At 43.4% G+C, this 26,405-nt stretch overlaps 4 non-coding genes across 4 annotated transcripts; all 4 read left to right on the forward strand.

The window, feature by feature from the left end:
- The first annotated feature begins 24,607 nt into the window (after positions 1-24,607).
- trnas-cga lies at positions 24,608-24,688 on the forward strand. Its single transcript has one exon. It is a non-coding gene; the product is annotated as a tRNA-Ser (tRNA).
- A 377-nt stretch (positions 24,689-25,065) lies between these two features.
- trnas-uga lies at positions 25,066-25,147 on the forward strand. The gene has a single exon. It is a non-coding gene; the product is annotated as a tRNA-Ser (tRNA).
- A 701-nt stretch (positions 25,148-25,848) lies between these two features.
- On the forward strand, positions 25,849-25,930 carry trnas-uga. The gene has a single exon. It is a non-coding gene; the product is annotated as a tRNA-Ser (tRNA).
- A 247-nt stretch (positions 25,931-26,177) lies between these two features.
- trnas-cga lies at positions 26,178-26,259 on the forward strand. Its single transcript has one exon. It is a non-coding gene; the product is annotated as a tRNA-Ser (tRNA).
- Positions 26,260-26,405: the final 146 nt, after the last annotated feature.

The raw sequence follows: 26,405 nt of genomic DNA on the forward strand, positions 1-26,405 counted from the left end.
GTGTGTATGTGTATGAGAGAGAGGGAGATAGATTAGATTGAGAGAGAGAGAAGGAAAGAGAGAGAGAAAAGGAAAGAGAGATGGAGACAGGGCAGGAGGAGAGAGAAAAATATTTTTGCACACAGAGAAACAACACACACACACACACACACACATACACATACAACACAAACACACACACAGAGAAATCCAATATCACATATATCAGACACAGCAGATTGTTCCTGTGCCATTCCATTTGAAAGAGATCTGATTCTAACCTGGTCAGAGATAAGAGGCTATGACTGACCCTCACTGGTTTTATTTTACCCACACTGACACCTGCCCACATGAGTGAGGTCGGAGAGACGCGACTCGGACACGGGGCACTCAGCACAGGGGAGATGGTCTCGTGTCTGACCCAAAAGCAGGGCAGCGGTGCTAGTTTGATGAGAATGTGAGAGACTTGATAGTGGCTAAAATGTAGGTAGACAATCTTTCCCTCGCTCTCTCTCTTTCCCTCTCTCTACAAAGGACCCACCATTCCACTGAACTCTACATCTCATCTCAAGGCTTCAACTGAGAGAGAGAGAGAGAGAAAGAGAGAAAGAGAGAGAGAGAGAGAGAGAGAGAGAGAGAGAGACAGAGAGACAGTGAATTGAGGGGTAACAGTGAGTCACCTACCGCTTCTAGTCCAACACACGCAAACATAGCATTCTGGCAAATAATCTAATAATTTTTTGCTTAAGTAAAAAAAGAGTGCAGAGAAGCATGCAGTATGGAACACAAAGGCAAATATACACACACAGAATAAGAGAGAGGGAGGGAGTGTACGAGGGAGAGAAGGAAGGAATGCGGCTGTGATGTAATGGATGAACGAATGTGGCACGTCCCTCCCCACGCGTTACTTTTGCGCCCCAGTCCGGCCCCCATGCTGACTCCAGACATTACTGACATTCCTCTTAGACGAGATGCATTGTGCTAGTGGGACTCTCCATTCATTCAACCCAGGAAAAGGGAAGGAAAAGAACCAGAGAGAGAGAGAAAGAGAAAGAGAGAGAGAGAGTGAGAGAAAGAGAGAGAGAGGAAGAGAGGAGAGGGGAGGGCAGAGAGAGGGGGGGGTAAGAGTATGGAGAATGAGAGGGGGAGAGGAGAGTGGAGAGAGAGAGGCAGAAAGAAGAAGGAAGAGAGGAGGGAGGTGAGGGGGAGAGAGAAGAGGCGAGAAAGGAGGGAGAGGAGAAGGGAGAGAGAGAGAGAGAGAGAGAGAGCCAGAAGGCTCATAAGGGGAGGGGGATGTGGGTTAGAGTGGGAAGCACTGCTAGGAAAGAAGGGGCTGGGAGTTTGGGCTTGGAAAACTGCTTTGAAAATCTCTTTCATCTTTTCTTGTCACCGTGTACTAAGGTGCCTTGAAATGCTATGCAGGGTTCAGTTTGTGCTGTGGGTGGGTGCCTCTCTCTCCCTCAATGTTTTGGTGTGTGTGTGTGTGTGTGTGTGTGTGTGTGTGTGTGTGTGTGTGTGTGTGTGTGTGTGTGTGTGTGTGTGTGTGTGTGTGTGCTGTGGTGTTATATGAGTTCCTGTTGTATGTTGGATATTTTGGTGAAGGTCCCGCCCTGCATCCTGTGCCGGAATGCCATGCGCCCACCCATTTCCCTTGATCCATAAATAATAATAATGCAGCCACAAAAAAAGAAGAAAAAAAGAGCTCTGTGGGTAAGTTCCACAAATGGAATATAATTAATGTCCTCATATTTCGTCTTCCTGAACAACTTTCAATTAATGTACAACAAACTGAAACCTGATGTTCAGCTAAAAGGATTCTCTAAAGGACCAAATATCAGGTTGAATGAAGTTTAAAAGGTTTGGCCCAAGCATATACCTTCGAGCACACTGCACTCAGCTCAACCTTACAATGGGATGGTGGAACAGACTGCTTCACCCACCTAACTTAGTACCAGCACCCCCCCTAGTGGATCCTACATTGAATTACATCTCCAGTGAGATCTCCCGATATAAGTATTAAACTGACATTCAAAAGAGTAGCTCAAGCATGAAGCTTAAGGGCAGCCTCTAGCAGTGTGGTACAGTGGTGTTTGAAAACAGGGAATTCATTGAAAGAATTCATATTAAATGACTGGATCAAACAGCATTCCACTGCAGCTCTGATGGATGAGGAGACAGATAAATGGTGTGGTAGACTAGTTAGGGATCTGAGCTTCCAGATGGAACACCTGGAGATTGTGAGTTTGATCCCAGGGTTTGCCATTGTGCCTCTGAGTAGGGAACTTAAGTCCAGTAGTTATTGTAGTTAGTTCACTGTAAGTTGCTCTGGATAAGAATGTAAGGTAAATGACTATTAATGTAATATAAAGTAATGTAAAAAAAAAACTCACATACAACATATATGGACAAAAATCAATACCATCACTGTCAAGGTACACACAGCCACACAAGTGTAAACATAAACACTGCATCCCGGCACCACGGTGGTCCAAATGGGCACTCTTAACACACGGCCACACAAAATTAGAGCAGATCATCTCATTCATTAAGCCATTTAAAGCTGGAGTTAAGCAGGTTACTGAAGGAATGAGATATGGCTAGTGCTGCATCTTCATTGAATTAACCCCCGGTTACAAAACAGACCGTCTGCGTTTGCGCCCGCTTGTTTACGCCCCTCTGTCAGATGGGGTATGGTGTGTGTGTGTGTGTGTGTGTGTGTGTGTGTGTGTGTGTGTGTGTGTGTGTGGTGGCATTGTGTTTCCTGTGGCTAATCACATTTAGCAGCTCAGGACAGGCGCTGTGGCATGTCAGCACACACAAAGACATTGATGGCTGACTGAATGGACCACACTTGGGCTGCCATCCTGAAACAAAGGGAGCGGTCTGACAAGAAGCACAGGACAGCTCCCTTTTTCTCATCATTTGTGGGTCTCGAATGGAATATTTAATTTGTCTCTCTCATTCTTTTTCTTTCTCTTCTTCATGCTTTGGGCCCTCCGACTACTACTTTCACAGACTAGGTTTACCTTTAATCTACCTTTAATGTCATAATTCTATAAGCATAATGCCAACATTCTATAAGCAGCTGGATTATAAATTACGAAGTAATAACAAAGTACGAAAACTGGTTTTGTTTTTGTTGTTTTTGACAAAAAGTTATGAACATGTCACATGGAAGAACCGATGGAAATAAATGCATACAGATACAGATAGATAACACACACATTAAGATAAGGCTAAAAGAGGGAAGGGCCAACAAGGACAGATAGGGCCTGCCTGTTATGCTAACAAAGAGCTTTTCTCCTGCATTTCATCTTTTCTCAAAACTGGCAAACTTCCTATTGCAGAGTCATTAATTATTTCCCATTGTTCCCTCTCTCCCCCTCTCTCTTTCTTTCTTCCTTTCTCTCGTTTTCGCCCATGTTTCTCCAACCCCTGCACAAAGGCTCTTTTCATGGAGTGTGCTGGTGCCGGCCACAGGCATTCCTTTATAAGCCTTCTTTATAATGTGTTGATAGAGCCTCTTTCTCCACCCCCACCATCATCACCTTCTCCCCAACAAGTCATACCCTGTATAGCCACAAGGGGGAGTGATAAAATGTTTTAGAAATGATTTGTTTCTCACTTCCTCTGGCTTGTCTTGCCACAGGGGCCACAGGGGGAGTAATGATAATGAAAGGCTGGTTGCCATGGCATTCCAGTGGCCCCTTCCCAGAGGCTGAATGGCCAACGAGGCCCCCTCTGAGGTGTGGACCAAATCAGATACATTCAGCCACACACATACACACCTACAGGAATACATTCACAACTTCACTCAAACAACTACACACACACACACACACACACACACACACACACACAAATTGTGCAGCTGCAGCTGCAGGGAAAAGAAAAAGGAAAAAAGGGCATGGATTAAGCTAACATTTTTTTGCAACAACAAAGAAATAAATATAGCCGTAAGCGGAAACAATCGGGCTCCAAGCAGCTGTAGAACACTGGGACCTTTGTTGCTTATTGAATAATTTGTGAATTGTTGTTAATTTTGCAGCATTTGTTGCTGTAAGCCACAATGACAACTGCAGATACCAGTCTTAGACCTTTGGGCACTGAAAATTTAGAATTCTGTGAACTGAGTCAGGGCAGCACCATGTTCTCCAAATCACAGTGGCAACAGTAGATCTAAGAGATTTTGGCAACATGGGCAGCGCCCGAGAATCATACTCTGGTCTCCAGCGTTAAAGGCAGAGAATGTATTTAAGCCACAATGCAGGAGAGATATGTTGGATGTAGACACAGGGAAACAAGGGCATGACCTATGGTTTCTTTGTGTTTCAGTGATCAGTCAGGGTGTCAATGGGACCTCCACATGTATCATCTGGAAGGGCTCTCTTAACAACAATTGAATATAACAGGCCTGATTGAAAAAAGATGAAAATGTTTGTTTGAGACTAAATCGTCAAAGTGTGAGATACTTGAAGTATGGAGTGCACCATGCTGTATGTTTTTCCGCCGCAGGGTAAAATGACAGCCCTGCATGAGGTACAGGACCTGCTGGCCCCCCATTCAGAAAAAGGCCACAAGATTCCTTAGTGGTCAGGCGAGAGCATGTCTGCCACTTTCTCCAAGTAGGAAAGAGGGGGTTTATGAGCATCCTCAAGGTAATATAAGAATCCCAAAGGGAATGGCCCTGCATCACTGCATGCTGGAATTATACAGTAAATGTGTATGGTGGTTTGGTGTTTGTACATGAACATTTGTTTGGGTTGTTGTGAATAATATTATATTATTATATAATATTATTTGTGAGTGTCCTCACACACTGTGGGTATTGAAGGATGTGAATACAAACATTGTGCATGTTGAGGAGAAGGGCAAACCAGCACTGAGTTTAAAGAGGAGCTCCAAACAGGTGTTTGCTCCAGGTGCACCAGAACATGCATCCTGCAGCAATAAGTGAGTACTCGGGCTGGGCTAACCTAGCCATGACAAATTGTTGTACAAACAATAGGAAGCTAACAAAAGCTGTGGTGTGAGGGGGACGTACTATCATCTCATCTGATCCGCCCTGCTGAAGTAATGTCCTTCCAAAACTACTGCCACTGACTGACCATTGTTTATAGTAAGATTTTAAACATAAACTGCTACACTGTAGGACTTCCCTATATGGTTAAGGTTTTCTGTGTTTCTGAAAGGAAATCAGATGCAGTTTTGGTTGAGTCAGAGGTCGCACTTTCTTAACGATTGTTTCACTCTCCATGGTGCATGGGCGCTGGGCTGGTGGAGGTCAAAGAGAGAGTAGTGACGCTGGTTGTCCAGTGGGTGGCACTGTATGGCCTTCTCCTGCTGGACAACCCTGCAGTGGTCCACTTTGTGGAGGTTAGAGACTTTAATGTGTTAATTAATGCTGATGGTGGAGGTTTAGAACACACACCAATTGAACACACTCAATGCATGGTTAATGTTAGGTCCTGGGATCTACTGTAATGGTTTATTAGTTACTGAAGTTTTTTTTAGCCTGTGCTGTATTTCACTCCACTTTAGCAGCTCAAGATGGATGCCAGGGCCATCTCCTTTCTGGTCATCAGTGAGCGGCTGCTCCTCTGCTCTTCCAGCCAGGCTGCTAAACTGGTGAGTTCTCTCTGAATCTACACTCATTCATACAGACAGACTGTTGGAATCTGTGTCCAACTCTCTGTATCCTGCATGCACCAGTTTATACATATATGCACCATGTTGCACATGTACAGTACTGATATGACCTGACAAATCATACCTGACGATATATGATTTTAAATTAGAACATTTAGAATGGTAAACTTTTGACTGTTCTGAACTGCTCTGTACAACTCTTAAAGGAGAATTCCGGTGTGATATTGACCTAAAGTGTATTGAAACATGATACCGAGTGTGAACTTTTGTCTCATAGCTCATCTCGGCTTGTCCCCTGCACTCCGAAATCTGGCACTAGTTAGCCGATGCTACTAACAGGTTTTCAAAGGGGGTGCCTCGGGCATCGGCCTAGCCATTCAAATAAATCACTGTTTTACACCATTTACTAGGCTCAAAGTAGCTCCACACTTCATTAGTAGATTTCCGAGGGCCCTGACATTTAAAACGAGACATTGAGAACTTTGAAAAAGCACTGGTAGTTTATTTACAAGACGATTTATACAGACAGTACCTTCAGGAAGTTTACCGTTCGCCGCCATCTTGAATTAGTCACGATAAGTCGAGTGACGTGTACAAATTTTATCAGGTATGATAAGGGATCAGATTACAAAAATAATTCTGTGGAAATGCATGGATTCCAGTTGCTGCTACTAATGTCCAATGAAGTGTGGAGCTACTTTGAGCCTCGTAAATGGTGTAAAACAGTGATTTATTTGCATGGCTAGGCCGATGCCCGAGGCATACACATCAATGGGGCCTGAGCATTTATTAGCCTAAACATTTGTTAGCAAAGCCTGTATATATATATATATTGCTAAGTATTTCTGATATGTTGCTGATTGGATCATAAACAGCCACAGCAACAAAGAGGAATGACTGACTCTTCTCTATTATTGTGTTACATGTTCTTATCTATATTTCTGATATGTTGCTGATTGGATCATAAACGGCCACAGCAACGAAGAGGAATGACTTGATAATGACTGACTCTTCACTATTATTGTGTTACATGCTCCAAATGTAAAGCACTTTGACCTGCATTCTGTGTATGAAAGGTGCTATAAAAAATGATTATTATTATTATTATTATTATTATTATTATTATTATTACTTTGTGAAATGGTTCCAAATGTGTTTAGCTTACATGGTAGTTGATACATGATCCTTGGGTTTCTCCCCTCTTTATCCTATATCATCAGATATGAACTATGCAGGCAAAAATAATTAATGCATAGCAAGATGGGTCGTCCTAGTTCATGTCTATGAGGGCAAAGTGGAGTTCAGTCAGAGACGGGCTCTGGTTCAGTCCCCGCCTGCACAGGGCCATGTCACTGACGTTTGTACGCCTTGGTTCCACGCCAGACAGAAGCCGGAGTACAAAACAAACTTTGTGTACACCTTCATAATGTTGATTTTCTCCCGACCGGAGGGTCATACTGTCACAACATTCTCCTGAAATGGGGAGGAGGGTTTGGAGATCATGATACCGTGTCCGAAATGTGCATCCATTTCCATTAAAAAATAAGGCTTTGACAAATTCTGGGAAATTCTTGGATTCTGCCATAGACCTCAATGTTAAAAAGGGAGCCCGATCACTGCATAAATGAGGGATAGTGGCCCCCCCTCGTGCGGGGCGTGTACTACTGCTACCCTATTTGCATACATTTCCGGGGACAGCCTCTCAGGAAGTATCTTCGTAATCAACCATCTTTGGAGAGGGAGTTAAGTCATTTAGAGACGAATGACCGCGTCGCAGGAAGTGCATCATAACAAAGGGATGCCAGACCCTCTTGTAACAGCTGTACTCAGTGATACTGCAGACTCTTAAAAGTAGTTAGAAAATAAGGCAGAAAAACGACAAGTTTCCTCATGCTGCTTCCTTATATATATATGCTGTAGCCTAGTGTAAAGCATGTCACACAGTGGCCTAGCCTACAGAAAACACTTAATTGATGTGATGTGATATAATGATAACTTGTATGCCTACAATGGTTTATTAAACATCATAGTAATTTATTTAGTCAGTCATCATGTTCATGTTAATGAATAGGAAGGACACCTAAACGATAGCCATAAACCAAAATTTCGCGCAATATCTTCCGTGATTCCCTATGCGTGAGTCACGAGCTCCTTCCAGCTGACTCTGGCAGATCTCGTGGACAGTCGCGATCAGGCCCGTTGCTAGAAGGCAAGCAAACCAAACAATTGTTTTGGGCCCCGAGCTGGCCAGGGGCCCCAAGACAATGACTGGTTAAGAATAAAATGCAACGACAAACTGTGAGCGCCCCTTTGATAGTCAATGCAGTAAAGTGCAACGACACTGTTACCGGCAATACCGGGATCCCCCTCAAGGGGGCCCCTCTCAGTAGTTGCTGACGGCAGCCAGCCAGCCAGGTTTGTGATCTCTGCTGCCGTGAAAATATAAAACCTCGAGCGGAGTTATGCGTCCGGAAGCCAGAAAATAAAGAAGAGAAAGGAAGAGGATGACAAGAAAAAACAAGATAGTTTTAATTGATAAATTACACTGGATAAAATAACTATACTTGTCTTGTACAAATGGTGTAATGTCGCAGCAGGAAGGCTAGCCTAGCAAAAAATGTTTATGTTAACTACCTGCCTGACGGCCCATGCTGCTTGTAACCTGCTTGTAACAAACTAGAACAGTTAGCGCAACTTTTTTTCGAATGGACGGAATATGGTTACATACTGTAATATGTTTATGGGATAAGGAAGACGCAGATCTGTTCCAGAATCACTGTTTATCGTATTTAATGACTTAACATTGCTATAGCTTTGTAATAGGTTTTGATGAAAGTGGCATAGCTTCTCTGCTATACTAACTATTCGACAGTGATAATCTATTTACCAAATGGGGGTTAGGAAAACCACACGATAAATTCCGTGCATCAAAGCAGACTGGAACATTAATGTCTAGCAGTATTCATGCACGCCAGCTGTTTACTGTCTTTAAAGCACCAGGTGTGTCTGTCTAATGCTCAAACAGCAGAATGCTTAAATGCTATGTTAAGCTACAAGTAGGCCTAGGTCAATGTATAACATTAGCTTGGGATGTTTTTACAGTAAGCATTGGTAGTTGTGAAAGCAGCTGCATCCCTTCTAAATATCAAAATATGGAAATGCTAACATATCTTTTCTTTCTCCCTCAAGGTGCTTTGCTTAAATTTCTCAGCCCTCAGGCTCTTCCTAAGGATACCTCCACTGATAAAGGTAGAGTGAATTTCTCTCACTGAGCTGAGCTTTTCCAATATGCTAACAGTGAAATGGTCAAACGTACTTCACAGGTAATTAAAAAAAAAAAAATTCAATTATTTTCCCAGGTACACCATCAACTTCATCCTCCATTCATGAGGAAGAAGCTGACATTGGATTTTATGGTACGGTGGTGTTTTTGCAAATGTTCAAATGTTCAAAATGTTCAAAACTAATGCACAGTATCTATATGCAACAGCAGTATTTGCACTGCCAACATTTTTTATTTATATAAAGTGTGGGTGAACTTAAACTGTATGGCTATGCTGTGGTTCCTGTAGGCTTTGCGTGCGGTGGGTGGACGGGGGGGCTCCATGTCCATTTTGCTTGGGGCCCCCAAATTCCTTGAAACTGCCCTGGTCGCGATCGATTATTTAATAAATAAATGTGAATTACGAATAATAATAAAAAGCTTCTACCTAATGTGACTATTTTTTCCATGAACTGTAAAAGAAAACACGTACTTATTTCCGGAATTGACGTCACTTCCTGGACTCGTCTGAGGCTGGTCTAATGGGTCTGAGGTCTCTCAATGACTTAACCCCTACTGCATCTTTGATGCAGGTCTGGTTATTCCTTCACTGTTTCTAGGTTTTCGCCGGATTTGGGCTCGCATTTTTCATTACACAGCTTCCCCTGCAGCTTCGGTAGCAAGTGGCTGCTACACTAAACCCCCACTAGCTATCGAGCAAAACAAGCTAAACACATACAGGGCTCACAATAAAACGGTCAAGCAAACACATTGTTCAAGAGACTATCAAACCACATTACAAAGGCGAAGTTCACCCAAGGGTAGGCTACTTACAGATTCAACAGCAACAAAGCCAACAATCTGACTACATTTTCAAGGCGCGATTGGATACTTCCGCTGAGTCACATCCGGACCAGGTCCAGAAAGTTGCATATTCGTTTTTCCACCAAAAGCGATAGGGGGAGACGAAGCACCCAGCCCAGAAAGTGGTAGAACCATCAGAACGGCAGTCAACCTGCATAATTAACCCTTAAAGGTGTAGGTTTTTGAACATTCTAAGTTCCGCAACAATTGAAGGTTCTAAAATTCTATGTTGAATTCAATGAACCCAGATATTCTTTAGAATGTTCATTTCCCAACATTCCCGTCACTCCGGTGTGACGGTACTCCTTTAAGGGTTAAGGTCATTTTTGCTAAAATTGTTGCAAAGTGCTTCTTTAAGTTGAATTCTCTGATTCATTGATTTATTAAATGACTCATGCACAAAATAGGTTTATGTTACAAACACATCTTGAGGATTTTCTCTCAAAAGCCATACATAAGGGGCCAAAAATGCTGCTCAAGCAGTTCAGGCAGAGCTCATGCTGGTGAGTTCAGTCACATTTCTTTACACATACATTGCTTAAAAAAATAAGGGAACACTTTTTCATAGGAGTATAAGCAATCAAGGCAATCAAACTTGTGGGATATTGATCCTGCCAGTTATGTAACAGAGGTGGTTGTGAATTAGTTTCACCTGCTTTGGTGTCAACGAAATTAACAACAGGTGCACTAGACTAGAGGGGCCACAATGAGACGACCTCCAAAACAGGAATGGTTTTACAGGTGGTGGCAACTGGTAATTGTTCTATCTTTTTCCTTCTTGACTGATTTTTCACTAGTTTCACATTTGGCTAGGGTCAGTGTCACTTGGAGCCTACAAAGGTTGCACAGGTAGTCCAACTCCTCCAGAATGGCACACCAATACGTTCCATTGTCAGAAAGATTGCTGTGTCTCCCAATGCAGTCTCAAGAGCATGGAGGAGATTCCAGGAGACAGGCAGTTGCTCTAGGAGAGCTGGGCCGAGTGGTAGAAGGTCCTTAACCCAGCAACAGGACCAGTATCTGCTCCTTTGTGCAATGAAGAACAGCCCTGCCAAAGCCCTACAAAATGACCTCCAGCAGGTCACTGGTGTGAATGTCTCTGACCACACTGTTAGAAACAGACTTTATGAGGGTGGCTTGAGGGCCCGATGGCCTCTAGAGGGGCCTGTGCTCACTGCCCAGCACTGTGGAGCTCAATTGGCATTTGCCACAGAATACAAAATTGGCAGATCCGCCACTGGCACCCTGTGCTTTTCAAAGATGAGGACATGTTCACCCTGAGCACATGTGACAGACATGAAAGGGTCTGGAGATGTCGTGGAGAACGTTATGCTACCTGCAACATCATTCAGCATGACCTGTTTGGTGGTGGGTCAGTGATGGTCTGTGGAGGCAAATCCTTGGAGGGACGCACAGACCTCTATGGGCAAAACAATGGCACCCTCACTGCTCTTAGGTATCAGGATGAAATCTTCAGACCCATTGTCTGACCCTGTACTGGTGCAGTGGGCCCTGGGTTCCTCCTGGCGTACAACAATGGCCAGCCACATGTGGTGAGAGTGTGCAGGCTGTTCCGGGAAGATCCGGGATTGATACCATTGACAATCCCACACACTCCCCTGACTTAAATCCAATAGAACACCTCTGGGACATTTTGTTTTGGTCCATCCAACACCTCCAGGTTGCACCACAAACTGTCAAGCAGTTCACTTTTATTAAGCCTTGCGCCCTGGGGTGTAGCAGAAGGTGTGGTCTGGCACATGATCCAAAAATCGCCCTCTAAATCCCTCTAAAAATCATTACGCCACTAACCAAGAAAAACCTGGTTTAAAGCGAAAGGCGCATCTAAAGCACAGCTGAACACTCACTGTCACGAGATGTAAGCAGCCCTAAGCAAGCAGTCCCAAACAACTTCTCTGCAGGATAAATAGTCTTAGGATATTTTCAGGCTATGTTTTCGATGGTAACCCCTTGCTCTCAATTGAGATTGGGCAACATCTATCTATTCTATCTGAAAGATTTGGATACTTATGGGCAACGTTTATCATCTATCTATTCAACATCTATCTATTCTATCTGAAAGATTTGGATACTTATGGGCAACATTTTGAGATCATCCAATCAGAGTGCTAGCAATGAATCACATGACCATCTGTGAGCTTCTGAAATTTTCGACAAAGATGGCAGCATCACAATAGTGAAGCGAGGGACAAGAGAGGCTTCTTATATCTGTTTTACTCTGCTAAGTGTTAATGTTGAAACCCCAAATGGACATTTTACTTCATCAAATGCTTAAAAAAACAACTAACATCTATGTTTATGTGCTGAGTTTGTTAAGAAGACATAATTTCTTTCCCAGTAAACTGTTACCATTGTTCCATTGAGATTGAATGGGATTTAGCTAACTAGCGGTGGTTGCTAGTTGTCTGTTGCCCTCATTAGTTGCCCTGTGTTGCCAGCAATATAAATTGCCGAAAAAATGTGTATCATCACACTCTTGGAATGAATGTGTTGAAAACAACACAACTTGCATTATTTTTAACACATCTCTGTGTCCAGATAGGGACAACACATTCATTTTAGAATGCAGCTTTACAGTTAGCCATCACATTTTAATTAATGAGGAACAAAGAATTAAGCTTGAGTATGGATGCAATATCTCATAGCCTACCTAGTGAGAGGTCTGGCCCTGCGAGTGGCACAGATTCTGGGGCAGATGGAGGTCACATGTTTTGACGCAAGATAGCTAAATTAAATGCTGCTCATGACATGTTCATAGGTAGCCTATGTTTATTTTATCAACGAATAGAAAGCATATTTTCTACGTTCTGTTAATGTTTATGTAGCCTATAGGATGTTTTTCATTTTTGGAAGAGAAAACAAAATGCTTCAGATGAAAATTTGGCGGACCCCCTGCAGTACCTCCGCGGACCCCCGGTTGAATATCACTGTTTTAGTCGAATACCTGTTCCATACGGATTTGCGTGCAAGCAGATTCCTTCAAATGCGCCACTGGCTATCAAAATACCGATGCGCTGTTTGAAGTTGCGCTGCTTGCTGTTAAAAGGAATGACAAATGTCATTTTCATTGGTTTAAAGGATGTGACACCCAAAACACACCCATGACTGAAGAAACATAAGAACCACCTTTTTGCGCCAAGCGTCCGACGTTTGATAACAAAACCACCCCGAATGTGGACAGGACACACCCCTAAATGTAAAGCTATTCACCACTGACCATGCATTTTAGATTGCCAAGATAGAGTCCAATGACTGTGAAAGACTGTCAGAATCAGCCCTACTGAAACCGTAACCATATTTCTTACTTATTATCAGTGCTTTGTTAGATGAAAACTCTACGTGACACTATCTTCAGGGGTTTATGATGAAAGCATGCAAGCAAACAGATATTTTACTATCTTTCCCTTTACAGTATTTTTTAAAGATTAGATTAGATTCAACCTTATTGTCATTGTGCAGAGTACAAGTACAAAGACAAAAAAATGCAGTTTGTGTCTAACCAGGGATGGGGGATGTCCGCCTCCTTGTTGTCCCTGTCAAGGTTGCCATGGTCGTGGACACCTAAACAGGCAAGGAGGCATCAAGGCGGGACTCACTTCCTGTCAGTCTCTCATAGTCCAATAAAAAAAGGCAAAAAAGCCCTAATAATAGCCTTACAAAAATAATCTAGTGAGGAATGCAAAAGGTTATCCTAAGGCAATAAAATGTATGAGGGTGAAGCTGCCGGCCTGGTATATATTAAACTCTACGGGTGAACAAGGCAATGGGACTACATGGGAAGTACAATGACATGATATTCTGCTGACCATTCATTTCTGTTCCCATTTGATCGGGGAGGTTTTAATCAGTCAGATACCTTAATAAACTTTATAATGAACCCAAGTGCCCCCCCGTTTAGTATACACTTGTGGTGATAGCCTACAGTTAATGTAAATCGCTGACTATAACCAATGTAGAAGATTTGCACCAAATAGGCCTAAAGGCTGTGGTTGTGTTTCTACAACATGTTGGCACAAATCGTAATTTCTGTCAACTATGACGATCTCCATGCATGTTCAGTAGCCTATATTTTTCATTCAGTCAAGCAGTGACATGTGGTTTAATCAGTGTTGGGCAAGTTACTTCAAAATCGTAATATATTATGTATTACTTATTACCAGGGGTGAAAGTAAGCCGGTACTGGCCGGTACGGAGTACCACTAAAATATTTGGAGAGGGTACGCCATACCGGAAAGAAAACTATACTGTCTCTGAAAATTATAGCACTTTCAGCATGACAACACAACTGCTAACGTCAAATTACCAGAAGCAACACGTTTCCCCCACAATATATTTCATATACATCGTTCTGAACTCTATCTGAATTGTGTCTAAACCTCCCGTGCAGCTGGACAGACAACGAGCAAGCTATAGTGCGCGTACAGTAGCCTACAGTAATTGCGCCAACGTGCACTGGTATCCAAAGTGTTTTAGCAGACGGACGTTTCTTGGAAAGTCTCCCAAATAAAAAAACATACAGGCTAAAGAAAAATATGTTGATGTTTCAATAGCCTATTCTGGTTTTATGTGTGCAGTGTTTCGCTGGAGAGACAGACAGACAGTGCGTGTACGGCTTAACAAGATCTTGCGCAGCAATAATGAAAGTGTTTTAGCGGACAGAAGTAGGCCTATGTTGCAGTCTCCCAAATAAAAAGGCATGACTCAAAGAAACGTGTTTCATGATATACAGTAGCCTATATAAAAAAAGCAGAGTAACTAGGTTAAATAAATAAATAAATGTTGAAATTAAGTGTTTGCAATTTATTCATAATCAAAAACAGATGCAGGTGGGTTAAAGAGTGATACTAGAAGTCCTAGTGAATGCTTGATAAGTAGACTATCATACAGTTAATAAACAAATAAATAAATAATAAATAATTAGGCTAAGTGAAATTTTCGGCGCGCGCATTATAACTCTATATCATAGTACCACCAAGAAATAAAAACTACTTTCACCCCTGCCTGTTACTGTCATTTCAACATCGGTGGGCTCCAGTAGTGGGCCGGTCCAGGAGAAAATTGCCAGGGCCGAATTTTGTTCCCAGTCTGACCCTGGTTGCGACCACCTAGGCTATGTTATAGACGTTCTATGAGGTACCAGTGTTTAGCTGTGTCACAAAACAATAAGCTTTGTAAGACTACTTTTAAAATGATATTCAGGGCTATATACATTTTAAACATTCGAGGCTGAAGACCCGACAACGCCTTGCGTTAATTCTTCAGATGGGAAGTGTCAGGAATTTTCATACGAGAGACGCTCTCATTGGTGGTTAGTATATGGAGTAGGGAATTGACAGCAACATATCCAATCACACTATGAGAGATGCTGAATTTAACATAAACTGCGATGTTTGATTTTAAATTAATATAAATTTAGCCGGGACTGTAAGCTGGCACACGTGGGTGCTCGATGTTTTCAGTGGGTGCCCGAGAGACGGTGCACCCACGGTATCGGCGCCTATGACAAGCATATCTCGCGGTTGCATCTATTACAAACAAACATGCAATGTGAACGTCTGGGATTGGGGAGAGCACTAAATGCTCTTTATGCCTTTAAATGAAAAACACTCTTTAATAATCAAAAAAATAAACGCTAATGAAGTAAACTTGTGACCATCAAAACTCGTTTATCGCCTGTAATTCCGTGATAACAGGACGTAACAGGAAGGCATTTGGCTGAGCAACGGAGGTTAATATGCTCTATATTTTGTCCAAATGATGTCTGTCTATCATCGTTGCACTCGGAGAAAAACAGAATGTTTAATTTGTCCTGCGTTTCTTCAGCGGGGCTGCAAATATTTCTTTCTTTAAGGGCGGGATTCACTTTAAGTGATATTTTTTTCTGGTCGTGTAAGCACGTTTTCCAAATATTTCGTTTTTCTATATTAGGGCAGGCCTAAAATGATAACCGTAAGCAGCTAATTAAAAGACTTTAGGTGGTCATGTTTTATAGCGGACTTCTACTCTTTGTAGCAGGGGCACTGTGGTGTCAACCGCCAGCTATGGAGACCCTATAATGGGGGAAATTCTACTAGGCTACAAAGGCTACTTTCGGGCTCTATTGTAGCCCTAATGACCCGGTTTCCACTATCTCCTGGATTGTTGACTTAACTGTGAGGTCTAGAAGTCAATCGAAGCACATCACAGCGACAAGCTCCCAAACAATTACAACACGTAGACCTACTGTTAGTACAAATAGGCTACTGCGTATTAGTAGTATCGCCTAATACCCACCCAATACAATAAGGTTCCTCTAAGCGCCGATGGGCCTCACCATACTCTAACCCAGCACACCAATGATGCACACAGCGAGGTAAGCTTTGATCACGGACTATGAAGCGGAGACATAAACAGTGTAGTTCCACGATGCTCAGCTTCTCAGGCTATGTAGCCCAGCTCACCGTTCGCGATAAACACCACAGCTCTGCATACACTTGGACCTCAACAAACACTCAAAACCCAGCCAAACATTCAGCTGGGCGATGTTGGCAAGGGGGCCTAATACAAACACACACAATCATCTGCTCTCCCACCTACAGCCTACCTAGCGGGGCTATAACCAGGTGCACTGCAATCAATGAGATTCCCCTCGTCACTACAAGCGACACACCTCCGGCGTCGGGGGATACCCCTTGACACCACACTATGTTTTGTGCACACAATTTAATTTCTTGAGCCCGTTTTAATTATTAGGTGGGTGCGTTTTAATAGATCGAGATCTCGAATATACTATAGCGTGCTCATGTTTACATGTGTCAAGACAATATTGAGTGCGTTTTACAAATTGTACCCCGTTTTAAGTAGATCGTGCACAATGTTCTATAACCATGTTCACAAATTGTGCTCTCGTTTTAATAAATCGTGCCCTCGTTTTAGTCAATCATTCTTCGTTTTAGTTGCTTAAAATGAGGCTCAATTTAGTAAAATGAGCTCACACTATAGTAAAAGCGAGCACAATATAATAAATTATTGCACTGCGATTTAGTAAACCCGGCGCACAATTTAGTAAAAGCGTGCGATTTAGTAAAACAGTGCACAATATAGTTAAACGAGGGGCACAATTTAGTAAAGCGGCACAATGTAGTTAAGCGGCACATTCTCTCAACATGCAAAACATTTTGCGATGGCCCTCTAGGGCTCCGTGCGGCAGGCATATTTCTGGCTATTAAATTATTTCTAAACCAGTCTTCTAAAGTCTGTAGTGAAGTCTGTGTAGGGTTTTCCAGCTCCATTTCTTTTTACGAGACACCCTGCTCACTTGAGACGTCTGCCGGTTGTTGCAGCGTCGTTGCAGCGTCACTGGAAAAATACAAATTAAAGTCGTGTGATCCGCAGCGGTTTGAGGGAAGCTGGCCAAGTCGAAGCACTGCCCACTGTAAATTAAATGTAACGTTTCATTTTGAATCAAATTAAAATGTTCTCCTCTTTGCAAACGTAGGCATATGTGACAGATTAATTTAATAATGTTGCAAAGACAGTGCAACAGTCCTTAGGTCTATGTTTCATTAGGCTACTACAGTAGGCTATTTGTTTTGCCTTACTCTTTATTAATTTAGGCTAGGCCTTTTTATTCAGTTATTCATCATCTTCCGTCCTTCTAACTACTTGTGTAGCGCACGCATTCTCAGACCTGTCACCTGTCACTCATCATCTTAAGGGAGGTGTTTGGAATCATTCAATCATCAGCCAATCAAGGTGGTCACTTCAGTCAAGCTCGTAATGACGTCACCATTGCAACGAAGACTCACTCTTAGTTTAGGAGTTGTCATTTTTCCTTACTATGAGTAGGTCTGAAAGGCTTTGTGAATAACTTTTAAGAGAAAACTCCTAGCTAAACTCCTAGCTAAAATCTAAAAAAGATAAAAGGCTTTCTGAATACGGCCCCAGGAGTTTAAAAAATTACTTTATGATCTCCCTGTATTGCCTGACCTCCTATGTATACAAGAGACTTGGTTAGCACCACATTTGCAGTTCATTATCCCAGGGTATTTGTCAGTGCGGAAAGACAGACGAGATGGGCAAGGGGGAGGATGTTGCACATTTGTGAGAGAAGGACTCTTATATAAGGAACTTAAGTGAGTGAGGGGAGTGAATGTGTGACTATAGAAGTTGGGTGGACTTGGGGCGGAAATGTGGTGGTAGTGAATTTTTATAATCCATGCAGGGATCTATCTGAGGAGTTCCTGGAAGGAATAATACACATTGGGGACAGGAAGGTGGTATGGTGCGGGGATTTCAACGCATATAATACTTTATGGGGAAGTGGAACAACTAACAAGAATGGTGAGGTAGTAGAGGAGTTCTTGGATAATCAAGCATTAGTCTGTTTGAATGATGGGCGGGGAACTAGGATTAATATCACTACAGATGCACTAAGAATGCTGGATCTGACATGTGTATCTAGCTCATTAGCTGGAGTATGTGAATGGAATGTATTAAATGATACAGTAGGGAGTGACCATTTTCCCATAGTGTGCAAAATAGGAGTAGAGGTCTGTAGAGAAGATATCTGGTCCTCAGGGAGGTAGTGTTGGGAAAAAGCAGATTGGGAAAAATGTAATGAATTGTGTGAAGCTCAGGTCGAACATATCACACTAGGGGAAAACGTCAACGAAACAGTTAAAGCCTTAGCAGATATGTTACTTGGTGCTAGTGCAGCTGCTGTGCCAAGGTCTGTGGGGAGGCATATGAAAAAGATTGTGCCATGGTGGACGCAAGAATGCTCTCCATATTAAAAATAGAGCATTTAGAGAGCTGCGTAGGACACTCACTCCAGAGAAAGTGCTGGACTATCAGAGGGCAAGGGCAATAGCAAGGAAGACCATTAAGGTTGCGAAAAGGAAATGCTGGAGGGAGTACTGCAGCCAGATAGGGGCCAATGTGCAAGTACAAGAGGTGTGGGGTATGATCAAGAAAATGATGGGCGTATCCAAAGCAAGAAATATTCCAGTTTTAGTAGAGGGAGACCAGGTGGCCAGCTCTGCAAAGGAAAAAGCAGAAATGCTGAAGAATGCATTTGCAAAGGCACATAGTTCAGCTAACATGGGCGAGGAAACACTGTTAAGGCAATGGGGAAGCATATGTAGTATGCAGACAGAGTTTGAGAGTCCTTTGGATATAGAAATTACCCTACATGAACTTAAAATGCTTTGGCAAATACTTCTAATACATCACCAGGACAGGACGGAGTGTGCTACATCATGCTGAAACATGTGTCTGATACAGTATTAGGGAAAGTGCTGGAGGTGTTTAATAGAATATGGGCAGAGGGTAAGGTTCCAGTAGCATGGAAGAATGCAGTGGTCATACCAATAGCCAAGCCATGGAAGGACCCATCAGTAGCTACTAGCTATAGGCCAATTGCACTAACATCTAACATGTGTAAACTGATGGAAAGAATATTGGTTAGTTGACTCACTTATTTTCTGGAGAGCAGGGGCCTGTTTGCCGGATACCAAAGTGGATTTAGGAAGGGGCGGTCAACTATTGATGCAATGATTAGGCTGGAAACAGATATTAAAAAAGCATTAGCAATGAAAGAGATATTAGTGGCAGTTTTCTTTGATTTAGAGAAGGCATATGATATGCTCTGGAAGGAAGGGCTCATGATGCAGCTTAAAAGATTGGGAATAGGAGGCCGTATGTTCAACTGGGTCTTAAGTTTTTTATTTGGGCGTACAATACAGGTTAGGGTAGGAGCAGAACTGTCAGTGGCAACAGAGGTAGAGAATGGCACCCCACAAGGTAGCGTCATTAGCCCTGTGTTATTTAATATAATGATCAACGATATTTTTAAGTGTGTAGGCCCAGACATGGAGGTCTCCCTATGCTGACGATGGAGCACTTTGGAGAAGGGGGGGGGAAAGTCAACTTTATAGTCAACAAAGTCCAGCAGGCTGTCAAGGAGGTTGAAAACAAAAAAGTGGCTAACAATGTTAAATTGTATTTATATGAGGAACCATTGGAGAGAGTGGATGTGGTAAGATATCTGGGGCTCTGGTTCGATAACAAATTAACCTGGTCAACACACATTAAGAGAATAAGTGTAAAAAAGTCATAAATGTGATGAGATGTCTAAATGGGCTTGACTGGGGGGCAAATAGATCTTCTTTATTAACAATGTATTATGCTCTTGTACGGTCAGCACTAGATTATGGATGCATGGTATATGGCTCAGCATAAGCTACACAGCTTAAGGTATTGGACAGGGTCCAGTCTCAGGCACTTAGGCTATGTTGTGGAGCATTAAGATCATCCCCAGTGGTGAGCCTGCAAGTGGAACTTGGGGAAATGCCCTTGGTGTTGAGGAGGAGTAAATTGGCCCTTGCTTTTTGGGTAAATTTGGGAGGTCATGGAGTGGAACATATAGTGCAAACAATACTGGAGCCATGCTGGGAATATACAGTTAAAAGGGGATGGGGTTTTGGATGGAGCATTGGGTCCTGGGTACAGGAGGCGGGGCTCAGAAAAGAGATGGTTGCCCCAACGGTGGCGATTTCCCCAGTCCAACCTTGTTTTTTCCCCCAACCAGAGCAGTAGATATGGCCATGCTAGAACTGGTGCATGAAGAAGCAAAAGCATCACTCATTCAGAGAAATCTAGGACCCAGAGTCAGGGCGAGCAGGAGCCTCCATAGTGGTCAGAGGTGTGGGAGTTGGCTCCTTCTGGAGACTGACTGATGAGGTGTCTGTCTATTCCACAGAAATAATTGCCATAGCTAAGGCATTGGAGTGGGTAGAAGAGGCAAGGCCAGAAAGGGTGGTGATCTGTTCAGACTCTGCATCAGTTTTAAGTAGTCTACAGTCATTCAGATCGTGCAGAATGGATATACTGTATAAAGTATATATGTACTTATACCGATTAGAAAGACTTGGAATTACGATTAAGTTTTTATGGATTCCAGCACATGTTGGAGTGTGGGGGAATGAACGTGCTGATACGTTAGCAAAAAAAGCCTTAGATAGAGCCTGAGATAACACTCCACTTGGGAAGAGGGGAAATGAAAGTGCTGGTACAGAGGGCAATGGTGAAACAGTGGCAGGTCATGTGGCAAAGAGAAAAAAGAGAAAAAGGCATCTATATAACATTCAAAGGAAGGTGGGGAGAGAGGCTAAGGTGGGTGGCAACAGGAGAAATGAGGTTGTCATGGCCAGAATGAGAATAGGCCACGCACTGTTAAACAGCACTCAATTCAGGACTGGGAGAAGAGCATCAGGGAAGTGTACTTGGTGTTCATGTGAAGACAAAACTATTCAACACGTATTATTTGAATGTCCAAAGTACCATTCTGAAAGGGTCCAGTGGAAAACAGAGTTGCAGAGAGTTGGTTGCGCTGAGTTTAATCAGACTACAGTACTGGGAATGGAGGGTGATATTAGGAAGTTAACATTGAGTTATCTTAAAAACTCAGGGCTCTATGCCCGAATTTAAGCCCTAAATAGCAGAATCTCCTTATACCAGTAGGTGACGGTATGCGACGTTGAAGCGTAACCCGCCAATAAACCCAAAGAAGAAGAAGAAGTTACGTAGGCGCCGCACTAGTGGCAGCCTGTTACAGCCACTCCGATAACATTTTTTATGTAATTGTCTTTTTTTGTGTGTTTAGTTGTGCTTTCTGTTGGTCAAACACCTCATTTGGTTGACATTTCTCTTGCCAAAATGGATATTGTGTTGTTGGAAAGATTACTGCTGATTCTCCTGGCTTTTTTACATTTGTTATGCCTGGTCACCATGCCAATGGGAATATTCTTTACCTTCGCGACCAGCTGATTGCACTTTCCAAACCCATACTACTGCCTGGAGCGAGATCACAAATCCCCAGCGAGTTAAAGAGGAGACGAAGAGGATGCAGGACTGGTGTCATATGGAGAGCGAGGAGGAGCAAATATAAACCTTTTCTTCCCTTGATCGTCATGGGAAATATCAGGTCCCTTGCGAACAAGATGGATGAGCTTGGAGTGCTCACGAGGACACAACAGGAGTACCGTGAATGCAGTGTTATGTGTTTCACTGAGACATGGCTGCAGGAACTTATTCCAGACTCAAACGTCACAGTTTCAGGCTTTCAGATTGTACGGGCAGACAAAGATCACAGACAGAGCGGTAAGAAGAAAGGAGGGGGGCTTGCTGTGTACATCAACAACAGATGGTGTAACCCTGGACATGTCCATGTGAAGGAGGGATTCTGTAGCCCTGACATCGAGCTGTTAGCCATGAGTTTGTGTCCTTATTATCTACTGAGGGAGTTCATGTGTGCCATTGTTATGGCTGTATACATCCCCCCTACATCTGAGACCTCATCACCTGAGTTACTGACTTCAAACTCAGTACCCAATTGCCTTTATAGCAATCTCTGGAGATTTTAATTGCGCTTCTCTCTCTGCAACACTACCAACTTTTCAGCAATATGTTCACTGCCACAATAGAGAAAATAAAACACTGGACTTGAAATCCAATGGGGTCTCCGCGCAGGTTCAAACCCTGCTCACAGCGGCGTCGTTTCTTTTAAATGGGATGAAGGGCCGGTTAGATTTGTATGGCGAAACGACAGGCCGTGAAATTTACCACCACATCTACCCGGCCTCTTACCTGTGCCCGTTTCAAACTGCACAAGTAATGGCGTGTCTCACAGTAATGCCGTTGGTCCTACGTTTGCCATGTGTGAATTTAGGCTCATACACCAGCTAGCATGTTTGCAAGTCTTTTTTTTTCATGACGCCCATGAATGCAATAAGCTGCAATGGCCGAGAGGTTAAGGCGTTGGAAATCCAATGGGGTTTCCCCGCGCAGGTTCGAACCCTGCCCGCAGCGTTATTTTGGCTAGTTGGTCTCCTGCCACCTGTTTAATACCCAAGACAGAAACTGGCAAAGGAAGTTGAAAAATACCGTGCAGCCAATCCGTATAGCAGTGTCTTCTCTAAATGAAGCTGTGGCATGTTGTTCATGTAAATTTACCATTGCGATGGCCATTTCTATCAGTTGTTCCAAGGGAACCAAGCTTCCCACGAGCGTGTATGTATAACCCTCTGAAAAGTTCTCTCATTTGTACTTGCAAAAGGACTTTTGGGTCACTGGAGGCAAACTGGATGAGTTTCTATTCTTGCCTTCTCATTAAGCTGGAGTGTTTAGTTTGGCTCTCTGTTGAATTTTGTCTGTACAGTCAAATCAGCTGAAGCTGTGATGGCGAGAGGTTAAAGGCGTTGGACTTCGAAATCAATGGGGTTTCCCAGCGCATGTTCGAACCCTGCTCCCAGCGCAGTCCTTTCTTATAAATGGGATGAAGCCCCGCCGGTTAGATTCGTATGGCGAAACAACAGGCCGTGAAATTTACCACCACATCTACCCGGCCTCTTACCTGTGCCCCGTTTCAAACTGCACAAGTAATGGCGTGTCTCACAGTAATGCCGTTGCTCCTACGTTTGCCATGTGTGAATTTAGGCTCATACACCAGCTAGCATGTTTGCAAGTCTTTTTTTTTTTTGTCATGGCGCCCTTCGTTGGCTATAATGGCTGCGATGCAGGTTCGAAGAGGTTACTGGCTGATTTGTCTGGACCTGTTTAATACCCAAGACAAAACTGGCAAAGGGGTTTCCCCAGCCAATCCGTATAGCAGTCTTTCTAAATGAACCCTTGTGCATAAAGTTACCATTCGCGATGGCCATCAGTTGTTCCAAGGGAACCAAGCTTCCGTGTTTTATGTAAGCTTCTCTCATTTGTATTTGCAAAAGGACTTTTTGGGTCACTGGAGGACAACTGGATGAGTTTTCTATTCTTGTCCTTTCATTTCCTGGAATGTTTAATTTGGCGATTTTTTTGTTACAGCCATAACACCAGGCGTGCAGCTGTGATGTGGTTAAGGCGTTGGACTTTCAATTTTCCCGCGCAGTTTGAACCCTGCATCATGGCGCGATCCTTTCTTATAAGCGGGATTAACGGCCGAGATAACAGATGTGAAATTTTCCATCCACATGACCTCTTACATGTCCGTTTCAAACTGCAAAAGTAATGGAATGTCTTTCAGTAATGACAGTGGTCCTACTTTTTGCTGTGTGTAATTTAGGCTTGTCCCTCGATTGCCATCCACCAGGTAGCATGTTTGCATGTCTTTTTTTTTCATGTAAGCACTCAAATGCAATAAGCTGTGATGGCGAGAGGTTAAGGCGATGGCTCAATGGGGTTTCCCAGCGCGGGTTCGAACCCTGCTCTCTTGGCGAAAATTTTGGGGTGGTCTCCTGCCACCGTTTGATACTCAAGACAGAACCAGGCAAAAGGAAGTTGAAACATACTGTCAGCCAATTCTTTATAGCAGTGTCTTCTCTAACTAAGCTGTGGTTGTTCATAAATTTACCATTGCGATGGCCATTTCTATCCAGTTGTTCCAAAGGGGAACCAAGATTATGGCGAAATAACCCTCTGAAAGTTCTCTCGTGCAAAAACTTTGTGTCACTGGAGGCAAAACTGGATGAGTTTCTATTCTTGCCTTCTCATTCTTACCTAGTTTGCCTCTCTGTTGATTTTTTGTCAAAACTGTGATGGCACAAGGTTAAAGGCGTTGGACTTGAAATCAATGGGGTCTCCCGGCGCGGGTTGAACCCTGCTCTGGCAAGCAGTCACTTTCTTATAAATGGGATGAAGCCCCGGTTACATTTGAAACAACAGGCGTGAATTTACCACATCTACCCGGCCACCACCTAGCGTTTCAAACTGCAAGTAATTTCTCACAATAATGCCGTTGGTCCGTTTGCCATGTGTGAATTTATGCTCATTCAATGCTATGGCGCCCTTAAGCTATAAGCTGCGATGGCGAGAGGTTAAGGCGTTGGACTCGAAATCCAATGGGGTTTCCCCGCGCAGGTTCGAACCCTGCTCGCAGCGCTACTTTGGCTAGGTTGTCTCCTGCCACCTGTTTAATACCCAAGACAGAAACTGGCAAAGGAAGTTGAAACGTCCCGTCCAGCCAATCCGTATAGCAGTGTCTTCTCTAAATGAAGCTGTGGCACGTTGTGCATGTAAATTTACCATTGCGATGGCCATCAGTTGTTCCAAGGGAACCAAGCTTCCCACGAGCGTGTATTTATGCCCCTATGAAGAGTTGCACATTTCATGCGCTTCTCTCATTTGTATTTGCAAAAAGGACTTTGGGTCACTGGAGGCAAACTGGATGAGTTTCTATTCTTGTCCTTTCATTTCCTGGAATGTTTAATTTGCCTCTTTGACGATTTTTGCCCGTACAGCCATACACCAGGCGTGCAGCTGTGATGGGCAGTGGTTAAGGCGTTGGACTTGAAATCCAATGGGGTTTCCCCAGCGCAGGTTCGAACCCTGCTTTCGGAATGCCAGTCCTTTCTTATAAGCGGGATTAAGCCACGGACGGCTTGATTCCTGTGGCGAGATAACAGATGTGAAATTTTCCATCACATCTTTCTGACCTCTTACATGTCCCGTTTCAAACTGCAAAAGTAATGGAATGTCTTTCAGTAATGACAGTGGTCCCTACTTTTTGCTGTGTGTGAATTTAGGCTTGTCCCTCCGATTGCCATCCACCAGGTAGCATGTTTGCATGTCTTTTTTTCATGTCGCACTCAAATGCAATAAGCTGTGATGGCGAGAGGTTAAAGCGTTGGTTCGAAATCAATGGGGTTTCCCAGCGCGGGTTCGAACCCTGCTGCATGGCGTTATTTTGGCTAGTTGGTCTCCTGCCACCAGTTTGATACTCAAGACAGAAACAGGCAAAGGAAGTTGAAACATACTGTCCAGCCAATTCTTTATAGCAGTGTCTTCTCTAACTGAAGCTGTGGCGTGTTGTTCATGTAAATTTACCATTGCGATGGCCATTTCTATCAGTTGTTCCAAGGGAACCAAGATTCCCACGAGCGTGTATGTATAACCCTCTGAAAAGTTCTCTCATTTGTACTTGCAAAAGGACTTTGTGTCACTGGAGGCAAACTGGATGAGTTTCTATTCTTGCCTTCTCATTCGCTGGAGTGTGTAGTTTGCCTCTCTGTTGATTTTTGTCTGTACAGTCAAGGCGTGCAGCTGTGATGGCCGAGAGGTTAAGGCGTTGGACTTGAAATCCAATGGGGTCTCCCCGCGCAGGTTCGAACCCTGCTCACAGCGCAGTCCTTTCTTATAAATGGGATGAAGCCCCGCCGGTTAGATTAGGTATGGCGAAACAACAGGCCGTGAAATTTACCACCACATCTACCCGGCCTCTTACCTGTGCCCGTTTCAAACTGCACAAGTAATGGCGTGTCTCACAGTAATGCCGTTGGTCCTACGTTTGCCATGTGTGAATTTATGCTCATACACCAGCTAGCATGTTTGCAAGTCTTTTTTTTTGTCATGACGCCCTTCAACGCTATAAGCTGCGATGGCCGAGAGGTTAAGGCGTTGGACTCGAAATCCAATGGGGTTTCCCCGCGCAGGTTCGAACCCTGCTCGCAGCGCTACTTTGGCTAGGTTGTCTCCTGCCACCTGTTTAATACCCAAGACAGAAACTGGCAAAGGAAGTTGAAACGTCCCGTCCAGCCAATCCGTATAGCAGTGTCTTCTCTAAATGAAGCTGTGGCACGTTGTGCATGTAAATTTACCA

The sequence above is a fragment of the Alosa alosa genome, chromosome 24, assembly GCF_017589495.1.
Source record: "Alosa alosa isolate M-15738 ecotype Scorff River chromosome 24, AALO_Geno_1.1, whole genome shotgun sequence".
NCBI classification, from domain to species: Eukaryota; Metazoa; Chordata; class Actinopteri; order Clupeiformes; family Clupeidae; genus Alosa; species Alosa alosa.